The 18,747-nt window shown below is 41.3% G+C and overlaps 1 long non-coding RNA gene and 1 other non-coding gene across 12 annotated transcripts in view; both read left to right on the top strand.

Annotated features, from left to right (window-relative positions):
- Window positions 1-13,664, top strand: part of LOC102152051 — a 46,114-nt gene extending 32,450 nt beyond the window's left edge. The window contains exons 6-8 of one of the 11 annotated variants that reach the window (XR_005377486.1): window positions 7,674-8,057; window positions 8,942-9,008; window positions 9,542-13,664. This is a non-coding gene — a long non-coding RNA (uncharacterized LOC102152051). Of the gene's footprint in view, window positions 1-3,601; window positions 3,966-7,673 lie in introns of those variants that run through there. The other 10 variants (XR_005377485.1, XR_005377483.1, XR_005377482.1 and 7 more) reach the window with 10 other exon arrangements.
- Window positions 13,665-18,409: 4,745 nt separating this feature from the next.
- Window positions 18,410-18,513, top strand: LOC119865789. Its single transcript, XR_005378148.1, has one exon. It is a non-coding gene; the product is annotated as a U6 spliceosomal RNA (small nuclear RNA).
- Window positions 18,514-18,747: the final 234 nt, after the last annotated feature.

Below are 18,747 nucleotides of genomic sequence, written 5' to 3'. Positions count from 1 at the left end.
GGTGTACATTCTGCTCCTCGGAGTCACTGTGTCAGCCTCGGAAACCCCTGCTACAGGCTTCACATGGGGCCCCTTAGAGTCTCTTCCTGATTCAAAGAGAAGAACAAAATGTTTTTGCTAGGACTCTTGTTTTTGTTGTTGTTGTTGTCGTTGTTGTTTTTTTCCCCAAGGAGATCCTCCTTCAGCCAGCCAGGGCTGCTGTGCCATAACACGGTACTACCCACTGAGGTGGCTTAAACAACAAAAAATCAATTTTCTCACAGTTTTGGAGGCTGGATGGTCCAAGATCAGGATGTCACAAGGGTTGGTTTCTGGTGAGGTCTTTCTCCTTGGCCTGTAGGCAGCCACCTCTTCACTGTGTCCTCACACAGCCTTTCCTCTGTCAGTGCGAGGAGAAAGATGGAGATTTTTGGTGTCCCCTCCTCTTCTTCTAAGGACATCAGTCCTATTAGGTCCGGGCCCCACCCTTATGACCTTATTCAGCATTAATTATCTCCTCAAATGCCCCATTTCAAATCTCATTTAGAGTCAGAGTTTCAACATATGAATTTGGGACAGGGACATAATTCAGTCAGTAACAGACCCTTTTCTAGAAAGGTGTGAAGCGGGTACATCCTGGGAATTCTGAAAGAATTAAGGGTAGTTTCATCTTCTTCAGCCAAAATAACTGCTTCAGGAGAATTGCTGCTTCTTTAGCCAATCAAAATTGGATTTGTACAAGGTTCTCAATTTTACATGGGAAGAGGGTCTTCCTGGGAGAATAGCTAAAAATAGCAGTTTTTAAAAAGCTTTGGGAATTCTGTATGATACAGTGATGATGAACATATACCATGAAGAACATATACCATCATACATACAGAATGTAGAACACAAAGAATGAACCTTAATATAAACCTCAGACTTTAGTTAATAATGTATCAATATTGGATCAATGATATCAAATAAACCACATTGATAATAATACTAATACTAGGAGATTCTGTGGGCAGGGACTATCAGGAACTCTGTGCTTTCTCATCAGTTTTTCTATAAACTTGCCATAAAGATTCTGTAAACCCTTCTGCAAAACTTCCCTTAAAAAGTAGTCTATTAATTTAAAAGCAAACAAACAAAAAAGCATGGGGTTGAGTTTTAGCCAGAGTGGAGAATTTTAGTTTTTATTTTTATTTTTTTATTTATTTATTTTTTGAATTTTAGTTTTTAATCTGTAGCCACAGGGTGCTGCACACAAGGCTATGGATCCCCTGTATCCCCTCAGTGCTCCCCACCACTCACACATCCAGCACATCCCTTCAATCTGCAGGCACCCGTTCCTCTTTGCTGGGGCATTTTCTGGCCCGTAGTGTGGGGCAGGTCAGATATACTAGGAGGAAATCTTCAAATAATGACTCAGAGATGTTGGTAGAGAAATGCCAGCTCCCACACCCATGGGCAGAGTGCTCCGATGTTTTCTACACTGTCCCCGGGGGACCCCAGAGGGATGGAGCCTCCATTGCTCGCTGTAGAAACCTGCTTGTGAATAAATGCCTTTTATCGACTCCCTTCCTCTCCTTGGTTTATTTCCTCATGCTTTCTTGATGTTGCCTTAATTCACAGCCAGTTACTAGCTCTCGCTCACATTAGTGTCTAGGAGAAAAGCAAACACAGTGTGGATTTCTGCTGGATGGATAATCTTTGTTGGAGGCCAACAGCATTCCTGCAGGTGCTTCCTGACTATCTCAGACACATGGCTGTCTCAGACACATCCCCATGAGAGATGCTGACGTTGGAGTCCTTCTATGGGATGCTAATTTACTGAATTGAACAAGTATATAGGTATTTTAGGTTGAAGTTATTAAAAATTTCTCTTTCTCATGCGTGATTAGGTTTACAAAGTAGGAAAAACTGCACTCCTACTTCACAGGCTATCTTGGAATCACAGGAAGAAACTACTGTGTAGCACTATGCTACCTGGGAGTGTTCTTGCTAACTTTACCGCTGGCACGATCACTATAAAGCCAGATGTGAAAACCAAATAAATTAGCTAAGTAGTCAACAAGATACATGTCCTAGGTGCAAACTTAGTTGGATTGAATACTCCACACGGGAAGGACTTAAAATTTGAAAAAACAATGCTAAAAAAAATTTGGAAGATTTGCATCTAGGAAGACAGTCTCTTTAAAACAAGGCACCTGATCACTATGGCATCTTTCGGCCAGCTTTAGTGAGCTAAGGCATATGGGCACATAAGACGTTGTCGCTAATTTTGCTACTTTGGTTTGTATTTAAGGCTCCAGCCAGGAGCACTTAGGACCTTCCCGGAGAGGAGCCCTTGACAGTTTTAGGGCTTCCTTTGTTGTCATTCAGGACTGGTGCTAACAGGCTCAGGCAGGAGGCTGCTGGGAGAGGCTCTGGCCATGTGCCTCCACTCCTGCAACATCTGCCATGGGACAGATGGATGCCATGCTGTGGGTTCCTGAGAGGATGGTTCTCCTTCTCTAGAGAAGCACCGAACCAGCTATTCTTAGCCTACATGGTTACTTCATGTGAACAGGGAAGTCTGAATATGATACAATTATTCAAACAGGAATAATAAAAGACAACAGAGACATTCTCCTCTATTCCCAGGCTTTAAGTTTTGCTTTCCTGAGACAAGCCGGGTTGTAGTTCCTCCTGTATTCATGCAGATATATTTTATGTGTATTTTGCATATGTTGTTAAAAGCAACCAGTAGTGTGGGAGGTCCCAAGTAATCCTCTCCTTACGCGTGGTCGATGGCGAAGATGATGGGATGTCCTTCCCATCATTAGGTAATTCCCCTTACCTCGGACTCCACCATAGTGGACCAAAGGGAGGTGTTCCTGCTGGCCTTGAAGCAAGGGCTGTCATGTGCGGGGGAACCATGTTGCTGGGATTGAGGGTGGTCCATGGGAGCCGAGGGTCAGCAAGAATCAGATTCTGCCAACAACCAGCTTGGAAGAGGAGCCTAAGTCTCAGGTGGGCTCCGGCTCCCACTCCCGCTGGGCTGGCAGGTGGTGGAAGCAGAGGGGCCAAAAAAACAAAAACAAAAACAGAAACAAAAAACCCTAACAATCCATCTTGGAAATGATTCCAATCAGTACTTTCTTTAGCTGCTTCTAAACAGCTGTTTGTCTGATGTCTGATTAGTTAAGATCTTTCTTAAAGAAGGTTATGTTTCATGAATCAAAGCTTAGTAGCAGCAGCACTTGATAATAGTCTTAGGCTGTCAACCAGGCAATGCTAAAATAATTTGGCCAAGATAATTCCTGATCTGTTTTTATTGGTTGGCTTATTGGCTTGAAGGTCAAATTCATGAAGATCCTTAAAGATTAAGGTAATTTCTAATGGCACGTACTTAATAAATGAATTTATCCTGCTATGATTTTAATATGCAGATGCATTTTCTTCTCTTAGGAAAGCCACACCAAAGACATTAGGGACGTCTCGCAGACACTAGTGAGTTTTTCACTGACTCAGTTTCCCTTTCCTCTGGCAAGTAGCTAGACCTCGTGTCTCAGTCACTTGGGTTCAGTTTGGTTGTGACTTCTGGTCAGTGAAAAATGGTGGAAGTGATATATGCTTTTTTGGGTCTGGTCCACAGAAACCTCCCATTGGATCTGCCACACTCTCTCCTTCCTCCCACTGGCCAGCTGGAAGCAGAAGCATCAGGAGAGAACGTCAGGTTCTAAAGGATGGTGAAACCACAGGCTGAAAGGAGACTGGTCTCAGAATCACCACGAGGAAGGCTGCCTCTCCTGAAGCATTATGTGAACGAGAAAGAAACTTCCATTGTGTTAAGCTCCTGAAATTAGGGGGTTCAAATTTCAGAGATCCTCTCCCAGCTGATAGAGGGCTGAAAATTTGCTTTCAAAAAGGGTTCTTTGTTTTTAACCTTTGTTTTTAACCTAAATCACACTGGGATGTTTTTAAATTGCAGGGTGGCCTTATAGAGGTGATGGGATGCCATTTCTTACAAACTGACTTCAGGGGCCCATTGGTTGTGCAGCTGTCAGCACTTTCAGGGTCATGCTCAAAGTGGATGTTCGGCAAACCTTATGCACTGAGTTCTAGGGGTCAAATACACACAGTGGTATTTGTGGTGGTTCTGACTAACCTCATGATCTCCCAATAATTAGTTGCACACAAATGCTAGGTCTTTGTTTTCCTGGACATGTTGAATCCACCTTGTTCTCTTAGTTTTTCAACTTATCCTCTTGTTTTTCACCTTATTATTTGATTTCCCAGAAGCAATATTTGAATTCAACACAAGGCCATCAAAAGAATTCCCTGCAATTCTGTTATTTTTTTTTTCCCCATAGGAATATACACTCTTCAGGAAAGCCAATCTACAAGTGGCTCCCACTGAATTCAAAGGACTTGGCCTTTTGATCAATGAAATACTTTTAATACTAGTTACTTATTGAGTGGATAGTTTGCACTCCATGGGATTCTGGAAATTTATATGCATTTTTCTGCTGGACTTTGAGCTCTGGGAGGTCAGGGATCATGGCCTTTCTTTCTTTAGCCCTAACTTATGGCTCAGAGGCTCATGTAATTTATGGTCAATAAATTCCCACTGAATATAAGAATTCTTCAATCAAAGGCCTTTGACTTTTATGGACACATATATGCTAGTTTCACCCACATGCTGAAGATGACTTCAAGCTTGATGTGTATTGGAAGAAGGATAGATTCAGTCAAGAATCCTGGTTTGATAAGGTTGAGATTCCAGTTCAATGATTCATCTTCTGTCTAAGGTCATGGAATGAGGATTGGATGGATAGACCTTGGCTTAAGAGTCTGGAAGAATCAATAAACTACCCACAGGGAGGAGAGGAAGCTTTGGAGAAAATGGGAAGGTTCTCCTTAGGAGTAAGAAATACTTGCCTTGAAAAGTAAGGGGAATTACAAATATTTGCCTGAGGCCAATTTTTCTGAAAATTTGCTGTTGGCAGCTATGAGAATTCACTTGACTGGACAATCCTGTGAAAGCAAAGAATTAATTCCAGGAATAAGCCTAGGGAACCTGAGATCATTGCTGCTTGCCTCCTTTTAAGAGAAGATGCAACAGGCTCAATTGGCTTGGCAGGGAAAGAAGAAGGAAGGAGAGATGCCACTCTTCCTTTGGGAAATTGCCACACCAGCACTAGTGTGGCCTCATGGTTGTGCCAGCTGAGAACTTGAGTCCTTGGGGTGGTGTGCGCAGCTACTTAGGAAACCCAAGGTGGATGGGTTATTGGATTAATTATTTTTTGATGAGGGTATATTTTACAGGCTTCAGTAGAAAGAATGGGGGAGGCAAGGTAGTACAAAATCACAAACGATATTGGGATGAAGGAAGGAGCATAGAACTGTGTTCAAGGACACTTCATGCTTTCGGTTGAGTTCTATTTCTACTGAACCATGTGTCATTTCCCCACGTGCAAAATTAAGGAATGTAATGAGCTGAAGGTTTCCTTTCCACTTATCCTAGTGAATCTGGAGGAATGGTTAGTCAGCCCAAAGAAATCTTCACTGTTCCAAAGGCCAGAGTCAAAGGTTCTTTGTTATAGTACTATAGGTTGAAATGTAAGATAGCGACCTAGTCTTCTTGTAAAAGAAACTTGTGCATATTCCATAGTCAAAAATTCACTCCTAGGACCAAGTTGTACTCCCTCATTTTTCTTTGCCTATTTGGGAATGGCCTTGGCTCCAGATCCTCATTAATTTCCCTTGAAAAAGAAGACTGTGCTATTGCATTTCAAGACATTATAGGATGGCAGGGATTCCTGTGTGACCAACCGAGACACAAAGTACCTAAGAAAGCCAGTTACAAAGAAAGCCATTGTTGAAGCTGAGGAATAGAAAGCACATGGGGGAGAGGGGTGAATTTTGCAGAGGGAAATAGACAATTTGAGCAGGCCTATGTGATTTGTTTCTATTGCTACTTTTGGGCAACTGCCATTGGCTGAATTTTCAACTATTTCCTTCTGTTTTTCCTATGTAAGAACAGCACATGACGACTTTTGATGTTTTCAAGATTTAAAAGTGTGGTGGAAAGGGTCAAGTATTGGTTGACAAAACAGAAACAAAGCAAAATAAAAGTCATGTTAGAACTTCCGGTCCCCTCCCCGCCCCCCAAGAAAAAGAACTTCTGGTTTCCATCTCAGGCTGATTATTAGTGTGTGCAAGTCCCTGCTTTTGTCTGAAAGAAAGTAGGTGTTATTAGATGTTTGTTGAAGCTTAGTTCAATATATCTGTTTATTAAATATTAATCTCCTAACTATGCTGTAGCATAAAAGAGTATTTTCTTTTCGATAGGAAAATTCTTTTAATGAATGATCACAATCATGTTTCTCCCACTTAAATTCCATGAGTTAAAAAAAATGTTGAACATCCAACAACACAAGTCCGAAATTTAATGGCCTTCACGTTATGAATACCACTACAATAGAAAATAAACTCATCACTAGATTTCAATTTACTTACAAAAGATCCCAGCTGTTGTTCAATGCCAAAATGGGTAGAGACTGTTTGGTTCACAGGACTGGATCTCTGGCTATTGAAAAAGCATTTATAGGCATTCTTAGCAAGAAGAATCAGCCTAGTGAATAATACAATCATGAGCTATGGTTCAGATATTCAAGTGCAAGTGTCCAGAAGGTGATGTAGCAGCTAATCTCTGAGGGTAGTTTTGAAAATAATGACATTTAACTTATTAGAGCAATTGTTTTCATAGAAAGCAATGAACTTCTGTAATGAATAATAAAATCCAGCATTAAAATTACATCCTGATGGTAGAAATCATGAAACTGAACACAGTTGGTTTTGCCATATGAAGTCGCCCATATGGGGGAAAAATCAATGCATCTAAAAGTACTTAGGGAACTTATTTAAAGAGGAAAAATACTAATGCACCGCTGTTTCTTCTGTGTATTTCTAGACAACATACTTGCCAAATTCACTAAGAATAATTTTAATGATTATTCAAAGCATAACATGAAGGAACGGGTTTAATCTGATTACGGTAATGACATTTCTAATGTATTTATTTAGAGTAGTGATTGCTGAATTGCACTGATATTAGCAAGCTTGCCCTGTTTACTGGAATGCTGATACATATTTAAAAATCTGTCTTTGAATAATGCAGCCTGAGCATGTGGACAATAGATGGGGTCTTCTGCTTCCCTCCTTTATGTCTTATCTGATCTGCCTGCCTTGATTTGGAATGCACCGCCCCCCCCCCCCCCCCCCCCCCCCCAGCTTTGCTATTGTCGATGCCTTTGCTCTCCCCCACGTCCCGGGTTTGGCCTTACTGAGCCCTGATGTCTGATACACTTGCAACACCTTGAAGGAATGCAGCTGAGAATTCATTGTTCCTCTTCTTGCTTTTTAAACATCCTCACGAACTCTCCTCTTTTTGCCTGTTTAGGAACAATTTCTCACGCTTGATTAGTTGATTGACCAACCTTAAAATTAGTGCATCTGTAATTTGTGAGTAGGATCAATTACCTCAGACATTCAGCTCATGGCTCTTTCGGCCCCATGTGAGAGAAGCTAGCTTTAGGACTCTCCCACCTGAGGCTTTTTACAAAATAGTACTTTCTGATCTGTACCTAGTCCTCATCATATGTCCAATCCCTTCTGAAATTGTAAACTCAACCGTACTAATTCCTTTCATTCTGTACTTTCAGAGTCTTCAGTGGAACTTGAAAGTTTTAATCCATCAGATGTTAAGAATGAGATTGGTATGTATTTTTAAAAGAGTGGGGTGGAGATCCAAAAGGACAAAAGAGGTCTAATCCAAGTCATTAGGTATTGGAATCCTCTCCTATATAAAAGCCTTTTGTTTATAAGAGAGCTGAGTGACTTGAAGACCTGTAGCTAAATCATCCTTTGGATTCCACTGAATTGATGGGGTGATAGTTGTGTCAATCAGTTGATGTCTGAAGAACACCAGCTACATTCCAGGCTGTGGACACCAGGGCAGCTATGACAGGTAATGTCTATTCATGCTCCCATGCAGCTTTCTGGCATATCATTGACTCCTGCTGGAGTGTGTATCCTGGGAGATACAGGTCAGTAACCATGTGGAATTGCATCAAGTTTGCATGTGAGTGCAGGATGATGGTTTCCAATAAGCGTCGTACTGCCTGTACTGATGGTCATTGAAATGCTTCCAGTCTGATTGGTATAAAAATGACTAGACTTGGCCATACATAAAGAACCTGGGAACAGGGCTCCTGTGGAAGTGGGTGGCCCTTGGCAACCCTCAGTAGACCAAGGTGGGGATGGCAGCAGGGCAGCAAGGCCTGGGCAATGCCTATCCATTGCCCTGGGGAAGACCTGCATGGTGGGAACTGCAGGGCAAGCAGGGTGGTAATCTTGTTGTCAGGAGGTGAAGCTCCAGGGTGTGTGCCATGTCAGATATGCAGGCTAAGGTACGATGCTCCTTCCAGCTGCAAAAAATGACCCAGAACTGGGGACCTAATGACTACCAATTTAATAAGAAAGAGCTTGATGAGTTTTCCTGTGTTATATCATGCAGACAAAGGTTGTCTATGTATGGACCTTGTCTGTCATTCTCGCTGTAGAATTCCTAGCACCTACCACAATACCTGAGCTGGAGCAGGTGCTCAGTAGTATTCAGCTAGTGACAGTAAGTTAAACCAAATGTCACACTAACAAGTCTAAACTCAGAAAAAAAAAATATATATATATATATATATATTAGAATGACTTGATTAGCTGTAATTATATTACTTGATAAGAAATTTTATTATAAGATATATGAGTATAACAAATTATGGGATATAGAAGATAAATATATACATAAATCTAGCTTATTTATAAATTTTAAAGATTTATATGTTGATTTGTGTATTAATTTATATTACTTAGCAATTCTCAAAATTGTTAAATTTTCTGAATGTTATCATCTGTCTATATATGGATTTTTCAGGAAACACATAACCACGGCTTCTAGCAAAATTTCAAGTGGTTCTACTATTGGCAAAGCCCAGCACAAGGTACAGATGGAAGCTGCCATAACATATGTCTAGATATCTGAAACTTATGCATCAAACTTTTAATAAGGGTTTATCCTCCCACCTTGAAAAATATTCCTTTGTAAAATGACCTAGAAGACCAGGTTTGTAATCAGGACTCTTGGACTCCTCTGAGTTCCTATCAGCATGCAGAAAAGTTAGCCCCTAGTCCTCAGCAGATGACCATCTTTCCCACTTCTTGGAGGACTTGAACAGAGCCCATAGTTATCATGAACCCACATTTCTGGATTTTCTGAGATGGCTTAAATTTTAATTATTTTGTCATATGATCCTTTTTAAAAATTCATTCCCAGGTTATCTTATCTGGACCCATGGGATTTTATTTTTAACTTTTTGTCTTGAAATAATTATAAAGTCACAGGTAATTGCAAAAATAGACCCATGTACCCCTTAACCTATTTCCTCCAATGGTGATATCTTGTACAGCTTTAAGGCAATATCAGTTCATGGATCCTACCCAACTACATGTTGATGACTCCTCATTTTATTTCCAGCTCAAACAGACTCCTCTGCCCTGAGCTCTAGATGCATCTATTCCTATCTGTTCTGCATTTCCATCTGGATGTCAGTTATTTCACATTTCATATATCCACATAGAACCTTGATCCCTGGCTTTCCTAATTCAAACAAATATTCATTTTAGTAAATGGTCCTGCCAGCTACCAAATTGCCAAGATCAGCAATGATCTTGTAGTACATTTGCTTACTTGTTCATTGTTGGTTTATCTCCATGGGCACTTGACAGAGACCTCATCTGTCTTCTCCACTATAGAATTCCCAGCATCTCCTATAATACCTGGGCTGGAGCACATGCTCAGTAATATTTGTTAAATGAATTATTATTCAGGGGTGCCTGTGTGGTCTAGTTTGTTGAGCCGACTCTTGGTTTTAGCTCAGGTCATGATCTCAAGGTCTTGAGATTGAGGCCTGTTTCAGGCTCCCAGCTCAGTGGGGAGACTCTGAGTTTTTTTCTCTCCCTGTGTTTCTCCATGCTGCCCCCACCTTCATTCATGGGCTCTCTTCTCTTTCTGTCTCTTTCTCTCTAAAATAAATAAATAAATCTTTTTAAAAAAGAAATATTATTCACTTAACAAATATTTGTTAAATAAATAGATGATTTTGGCAGAGATAATATGGCAATGTTATGGTCTCAGATGACACCAAGTCTCAGGATTTGGTTTTCTGAGTCATGGTTTACATGCTTATGGGATAGGTGGCTGTAAAGGGATAATGTGTATCTTACAAAGTGATTGAGAAAAAATATATTGGCCTGGTTAGGAAAACTTCAACCTGAGAATTTAATGAAAAGCAAAGATAAAATGAAAACCCAGTAACCTCCCTCCTCCACTTCCCTCCCTCCATCCCTCCCTCCCCTCCCTCCCTTTCTCCCTCTTCTCTGTTGATTGCCCAGAGTCCATTTTCAAGTAGTCTTTTGAAGAGAGTACACTGGACTTGTTCTTATTTTTGCATGTTTGACTGACAGTATCTTTCTTTGACTTCACATACAAAAGAAAATGAAACTGAACATACCTTGTTTGTTCAGCATATCGTAGATACCATTCATTGTCTTCTGGCATTTAGTATGGTAGTGAAGTGAGGTCAGCTGATATGCTTTCCTCTTTTGATCCCTGTCTGGATGTTTGAAAAATATAGCAAAATGGTTAATGTTCATGGGTTCTGGAAATAGGCAGTTTGGACTCCAGTTTCTATTTATGACCTCAGACAAATTACTTCATTGCTATGAGCTTTACTTATCTCATCTGAAAATGTGGAGTACAGCACCCATTTCATGCAGTCACCATGAGAATCAAATGAAATACAAATGTTTTAGACTAGTGCCTGGCATATAGCATATGCTCAAGAATACAATGCTTTACTTGTCCTTGTAATTGAAAACATTTGCCAGGAGGAGGCCAGATATTTATTACTATTGTTAATTTTTGCCTGACATACAACCTGACTACTCAGGTTTTGGTCTTGTTTATCTTTACCTTTGTTTCTCAGGATATAGAATTCTCTGCTTCAAGCAGCGATCCTGCATCAGTTCTGTGTTGTTCAAGGGGTTGCTTCTAGGTCTCTCAGAAGCTGAAGTCCCAGTTGCTGTTGCCTTCTACAGGACAGCAGCCCAGCAAGCTGGAGGCCCCAGTATTATATGTACTGTTTTGTGTTTTTGTTATATTTCTTGTTTGCAAAGATGAAGAATCACTGCTTGTCTCTTCATATCTCATGCATCACTGCCCTGTGTTTGGAAAAGCAGGGTTTTTTGAAGTTGGAACTCAGTGCTCATCTTGACCAGAAAACTCACTTGCGCTATCAACTTTATTTTGCCTCCATCACCTGTTCTTAGCCAGTTCCTTGGTTACTCTGGGCTCCTCCTCCAGGAATTGTGCAGGCTTTATTCTCCATCTTGAATGCTCTTACCCACCGCACTCCCAGCATAGTGCTTCTCTCCAGCCCTTCCACATTGGCTCATGCCAATGGCTCTTCTTCAGAGAGTGGCTATCAGGTAACTGAAGCCACTTTGTTCCCAGAGAACCAGAGTGCCAAGGAGTTCACAGGCCACAGGCAGTAGCCAACAGATGTGTATGACAGCTCAGTCCCTTTTCATGAGTGACACAAACTCTCGGCCAGACCTTACATCCCAGAGTCCCCTGTAGGATCAGTCCAAAAGCACCCTCTTCAAGACTTTGTCCTAGATAGCCTGCTGTGGGGCTCCCCATTGCCTTTTTGTCCTGCTTCTCATATCTTGCTGATTTTTCCTGGGACCACCCTAATAAATCTTTTCACAGTCAGTAATTAGATATTCAAGTATTTGTTTGCTAGTTTCTGTCATTTTTCCCCAAAACTTTAAGTCCCAGGACAGGAATCCATATTTGAACAACGAATGTGGGACGTGACATTCAGTGACTGCATATTCAATAAATTAACAAAGAAAGCCACAAAGAGACTGAGCAAAGTCATAAATGCATGAATGTAATTGGCCTATACCCAAGTTTGGGAGTCCAGTCCTCTCTTCCCAAAGCCTCGAACGCACAGAAGCCTTGTTTGAAGATATAAATACCCTTCTATAACAAGGTGACATCACACATACTCAAGCTTTCCTCTCTTCATTTATTATAAGGCTAGCTGAACACTTCAATGCATTTAATTCACCATTACTTACTTGTTCTTTATTACCTCCATATGCATCATGTGAGTTTGTGCATGTATATTTATACAAACTCTTATTATTCAGGTTCATAAAATATCCTTTATAAGAGGAACTATATGTGACTGACCCAGATGCACAAGAGGATATGTTTCATTTCTCAAGAAGAACCTTCTGTGCACCCTGCCGCCTCCCTGCTCCATGAATTTACCCATGGGACCTAATGGTTCTAAAAATTGAAGCAGCTGCATGGGCCATAATTTACTGACCTACTGTGTGCATGACAAATGGGTCTTAACTATAACCAGCTGGGGCTATTTTTTGTCAAAACCAGATTTTGAATCCTGCACTTGAAAGCTTCTAAGTTATTTTTCTGGTACTCATGATTGTGTGTGTCTGTGTCTTTATACCTGTCTGTCTGTCTGGGTACGGAAAGAGGGATAGAGACGTACCTGGAGAGGAACTCAGGTAAGTGGATTCTTATTAATCACAGGCAAACATATTTTCTCATTTAGCAAAGTCAGGCTGGCATATCCAACACTTGTCTGAAAAAGAAAAAGTTGCCATTTATATTAAACTCCAATTGCAAGGTCAAAAGCATCCTGAACCTACAAAAGGTTATATTTACAAGAAAAAAAGCCATTTAAAGCTGGGCTAGGAGGAATGTGTTATCTCTGTTGTGTAGCTACAATTAGCATATACTTTATACCATTTAAAAATAAATATTAAGTGGTTTCAATTAAATCGTTATTAATCTGAAAAGATCAACATTTGAGGAAAGTGACAGTGCTCTCTCCACAACCTTTCTGAAGTCTATAAACAACAAGCTATAAAGAGTGGTTGCTAACTTTGGTGGGGGGTTATGGCTCCTTGGAAATCTAATGAAAGCTATGAACACTCTCCCCAGAAAAAAAAAAAAAAAGACCCATAATTTTGCAAACAATTCCCAGGGGTTTGCTGACCATCTGAAAGCCATGCATGAGTCTCACATTAAAAATGCCTTCTCTAAAGGAAACATAAGATGTAACCATAATTTAAAGGAAGTCATGATCTTGTTAAAGAACCTAAGAAATTGCTTATTCATACTCTCACTTTCCAGATATGGGGAGAGATCTGAAGACGGTATGAAAGTCACACAACAAATTGGTGGCAGAGTTAGGAATTTGGATGCTATTTTAAGTTGGCTTCCTTAGAAGCAGACCCTGGAACAATGATTGGCGGGAAAGTGATTTATTAAGGAAGTGCTCCCCGGGGATACCAGCAAGGGCATAGAAAAGGAGCAGGTCAGGCAGGGGTGCCTCTCACGCAAACACCTGCCAGGGATAGGGTCCCATGGGGAGCTCTGGAGTAAAAGTTGTGCCAAAGGAATGGATCAGCTTTCATACCTGTACACCCTCTTTACAGGTTAAAAAGTAGGAGGAATTGGACTTCCAGTAACAGTCCTCCAAAAAAAAAAAAAAAAAAAAAAACTGCAGATGTCAGGTGGGGGCAGAGCTCAGAAACCATAAGAGGGGACTCCAAAACCTGCCAGATGGAAGGTAGCTAATGTGACAGCCAAGTTTCCTTGACCCAATGCTGTGGCCCCACCCCACCACACACACACAAAAGAGGCACATATAGACTTTTTGGTAAATGACCCATTGCTCACTCTCCCAAGATTAAAGAGATGTGTAGTATTCATTTTAAACTTTAGTCTGGAGCATGATGAAGGTTTTTCGATCTTTAAATGTAAGCTTTGTGCAGAGTGGCACCAATGTCAATAACTGCCATCTGGGCATCTTCTGGAGTTTCCACGATGCACGGCCTCCAGGGGTCCCATTCTGTCCCACTCTATAGAGGCACCCTAAACTCTGCCCCTGATAGCACCCCCACCTCCAGCCTTATGTATGCCTCGAACAAGAACCAGACAGGTTTGCTTTGTTTCTGCAGAGAACTTTATTTTGTGGGGTTGAAAATCCCTTTTTCCTCCTGTGCAACATAACTGTGTTGCAGGAGAGACCATCCACACATGTTTCTTAGTCTTGAAAAGTCTCCCCACTATGCCAAGTCTTCAAACTACCAGGAGAAAAGATCAACAACCCAATAGAAATCTAGGTAGCAGAAACAAAAAAAACAGTTGGGAGGCCAGATAGACTGACACACATGGCCAGACCCTACCTGAAAATAGAAATGTAATTCACATTGTGCAGCAACCAGTTTAGGAAGCCAAAACCACCATCTCTGCAGCAACTGGCCCCAAAGAGCCAGGACAATCAATAACTGATAGCTTCCCTAATTTATGCCCCTGCATCCAACTTGGGACCGACTAGAGAAAGTCAAACATGTACCTCTAACCAGTCATGCAGGATGCTGGCTGCTAGTTAGCCCCCCCGCAGCCTCCCTAGGCCAACAAACTGCAATCAGGGCACACTTGACCTGAAGCCTTCCCTTTTTCCCACTGCAAATCTTTCTAACCCCTCTGCCTGCCTTTGAGTCTCTGCCAAACCCCCCAAATGGTGGCCAGCTCCTTTGCTCTAGCAAGCCCTGAATAAATCACCTTTAATTGTTCTCATTTGGGTAGTCCTTGTTTATTTTCATACCATTCATAGGAAAGGCCACTACATGTGGGGAGAAAAGGAGCACCTGGGTGGCTCAGCGGTTAAGCAACTGTCTTTGGCTCAGGTTGTGATCCCAGGGTCCTGGGATAAAACACTGCATGGGGCTCCCTTCAGGGAGCCTGCTTCTCCCTCTGCCTATGTCTCTGCCTCTCCCTGTGTGTCTCTCATGAAAAATCTTTTTTTAAATGGGATGGAAAGCTTAATTATAACTGTTTTTAAAAGAAATGCAAATTAAAACAACAATGAAATGGTGGGTTTTTTTCTCTTGATTTGAGAGCAGTTTGAAAGTATTAAGCAAAAGGCAAAAATGTGCATGCCCTTAAACCTGGTCAGTCTAGTTCCAGCAATTCATTTTGCAGGAATCATCTCATAAATACACAAAGTTATGTACAAAGATGTCCCATGTTCAAATATTTGTATAAAATAAATGTCCAAAGGGGGACTGGATAGAATGTGGGACATCCGTGCGGTTGAATTCTGTAAGACATCCCACGGAATAAAATGTCAGGGATAGATAGACGGCAGAGTGAGAAAGACAAAGCAACGTGGATGTGTGACTGGACACACCTTTCCGACTATTTCATATGACGTCCATAATGGTGCATCCCAGAAGTGGGGCTGGAGGATGGGAGAAGGGCTTTCACTTTATATATTTCTCATTGTTCGTGGTTTTGTAATGATCACGTATTACTTTGGTAGTGAAAAAATTAAAATAAAAAGAATCTGCTGGGAAATGCAGTGGTCTGCATGAAATGTGATCCTGAGAATGTTATTCACTCTCTCACCTATTTTCTCACTTCTCTGCATACTGTGGTTGAGTTATGCAGAATAAGGCATGGGCATTGGTTACAGCTTTGATTCCTGGAATAATAGTCCATCTAATTAGGAGCCCACTCCACTGACAATGCCCGGCCACACCTTGTCCGAGGCAAGGCGAACACATTGGTGCAGGTGCTAGAACAATCACATCTCATTTATCTGCCGTTGCCCAGGAAGGAGCCCAGCTACGCTGGTGAATTTTCCAAAATAATAGCAGCTTCCCATCTGTTTAAAGTGCCAGTCTTTTTCTAATGTACTCATTTTTTATGGAGATCTTTCTTAAATAGATTTCACAACCCTTCCCTTCTCCTTGAGAGTACAGCGATCATAATATAACCAATTCCCGATGATTTGGGGCGTAGTTCTGACTATTGAGCCCTGAGCTATGACATTTCAGCGCCTGATCTGGGAGAGACCTAAGTGAATGGGGAAGCTTCCTTTGAATCTCCACCAATCCCTGTGATTTTGAATTCCTTTCTGATTTGAAAATATCTCCTGCTTCTCTCACTTTCAACTCCCCTTTAGATATAATGTACGTGTTGGATCCTGCTCTGGCTAGGGCAGCTCCTAGCTATGCCTCATTTCCTTTGATGCTCCATCCCAAAGCGGAGCCAGAGTAAAGGTGTGGGTGAACATGGTTCCTGGGAGGTGATCCCAGAATGCAGGGTGAGGGCATGTGGAAGGATGGGGAATAGGGAAGGCAGCCAGCACAGTGGGTGTTAATGAGCAGGTTACTGTGCAGGTGACAGGAACTCGCAATCACAATGGGGACCCTCTGAGACACAGCAGGGACACAACTCATTGCTGTGTTACTGAGGACTGAAAAAATTGGAGTATTTATTCACCATCTCCCCTGACTGAGGATTGCTGGAGGAATTGAGGGGAATCACATCTTCAGCACTTTGCATCTGCATTTTGGCTGCACCAGGCAATGCCTTCAGACAGAAAGACACAAGAACCGACCAAGATGACAGGACCAGAGCACCAAGAGTCAGCTACACTCTCACACAAGCCATGAAGTCAGCAATGCTACCCCATTTTACAGACTGGGGAAATGAGACTATCTGTCCAGGGTCACAGAGTTAGCCAATGATGGAGCTAGGATCCTCACCTGGGTTGAAACAGTCCCAGAATTTCCCTTTGCTGTCACAAATGGCTGCTATGCATCCAGAAGCCTCTGGGGACCCTTCTAAGTTGTCACCTTATGAAAAATTAGCTGAACAGATTATTAGGCCTGAGAAGGTATGATTCCACCTGTTTCCTGAGGTATCCTGATGCCCAGAACAGAGTGTGGCATGTGACATGCATTCAGGAACGAATTTCTGTATTGATGGGGCCGGGGAGCATTACAGTTCATTGTCTAGAGGTGTAGCTGCTCACTCCTAGAGGCCCAGTTCCTGTGTGTGTTCCCATTCATTCATTTATTCAACTAATATTTACTGAATACCTAACGTATACAAGGCAGCATGCTAAGTGCTAAATTTTCAGTTGAGAGAAAAATATCCATGAGTTCACAGTCTCCATGGAGTTCACAGTCTAGAGAAGGAGACAGACATTACTCAAAGGAATCACATAAATCACATCTGAAAAAGCCTCTTGTTTGCCTTTCAATTTACAGAAAAAATAAGGACAGTAGAATATATTAGGCATGGTATGGAGAACTGTCAGCAAAATCCAGCCTCTATGAAACTTTATAGGACAATCTACTTCAACAAATAAATTACAATGGGAGAAAATAAAGAGGTGGAAAAGAACACCTACACACTAAAAGAAACTTAAAAGACGTATCAACTAATCCCACGACCAGACTCCTATTTGATGCTGATTCAAACGAACTATAAAACTTACGACAATAGCTAAACATTTGGAACTGACTGGGTATTTGTTATTGAATGATTATTGTTCTTACTTTCGATGTGATATTATTGCAGTTGTGTTTAGGAAAAAGAGGCTTTATTGTTAAGAGAGACATACCGAAATATTTACAGATGAAATGATAGGATGTCTCGGATTGGATTCAAAAGGGAGGAAATGGACAGGGACTGTGGATAAAACTGAATTGCCCAGGAGTTGACACAATACTGAAGTTGGTAATGATGGCTTAGGAGTTCATGATACCAAGCTGTCTATTTTTGTATATCTGAAATTTGTCACAATAAAAAGTTTATTGTGGAAAAAAATCACACAAGTATTTTGTCACAAACTGAGACACCTGTCAGGAGGACCAAGGACAGGTTACCATGAGGACCTGGAACAGGTGAGCCTGATGTACGGGGAAGCCAAGGAAGATTTCCCTGCAGGACAGGATGTTTACTTTCCTGTATTGATTCTACCTACTCGAAGTACTATGTTTGGAAATGTATTATGAAAGCCATATTTCTTTCTCTCTCTCTTTCTTTCTTTCTTTCTTTCTTTCTTTCTTTCTTTCTTTCTTTCTTTCTTTCTTTCTTTCTTTCTTTGAGAAATCCTTCAAAGTATATAATACTAAGCAGGTATATTTTTCTTCTTACCTCCATATTTGTTAAATTGCTTCTTTTTCTTTCCTAACTTGAAACCTGCTGGTTTGAGTGGGAAACAGAAGTAGATCCAAGGACATCATTATCCTAATAAAATATCATACTTAAATTGAAACTCCAGGGATCCCTGGGTAGTGCAGTGGTTTAGCGCCTGCCTTTGGCCCAGGGCGCGATCCTGGAGACCCGGGATCGAATCCCACGTCGGGCTCCCGGTGCATGGAGCCTGCTTCTCCCTCTGCCTATGTCTCTGCCTCTCTCTCTCTCTCTCTCTCTCTGTGACTATCATAAATAAATAAAAATTAAAAAAAAATTGAAACGCCACAGAGAAGACTAGCATGGTCCTGTGTAAGGATGACACCCAAATTCAGGAAGCATCCCATATTTTGTGTCTATGTAGAAGATGGATGTTGGCTGTACCTCTTGTGGCAACCATTTCACAATATGTGTAAATCAAACCATCATGCCTTATGCCTTCAAATTACACAGTGAAACTGGGAAGAGAGTGATTACTGAGATTCCCTGTGGAAAGAGGGCTAGCATTTTGTTTGGGTTTTTTAAGATTTTATTTATTTATTTGAGAGGGAGAGAGGAGTGTACAGAGGGAGAGGGACAAGCAGACT

Source organism: Canis lupus, chromosome 24 (genome assembly GCF_011100685.1).
Source record: "Canis lupus familiaris isolate Mischka breed German Shepherd chromosome 24, alternate assembly UU_Cfam_GSD_1.0, whole genome shotgun sequence".
NCBI lineage: Eukaryota > Metazoa > Chordata > Mammalia > Carnivora > Canidae > Canis > Canis lupus.
This window is presented reverse-complemented; position numbering and strand designations above follow the sequence as displayed.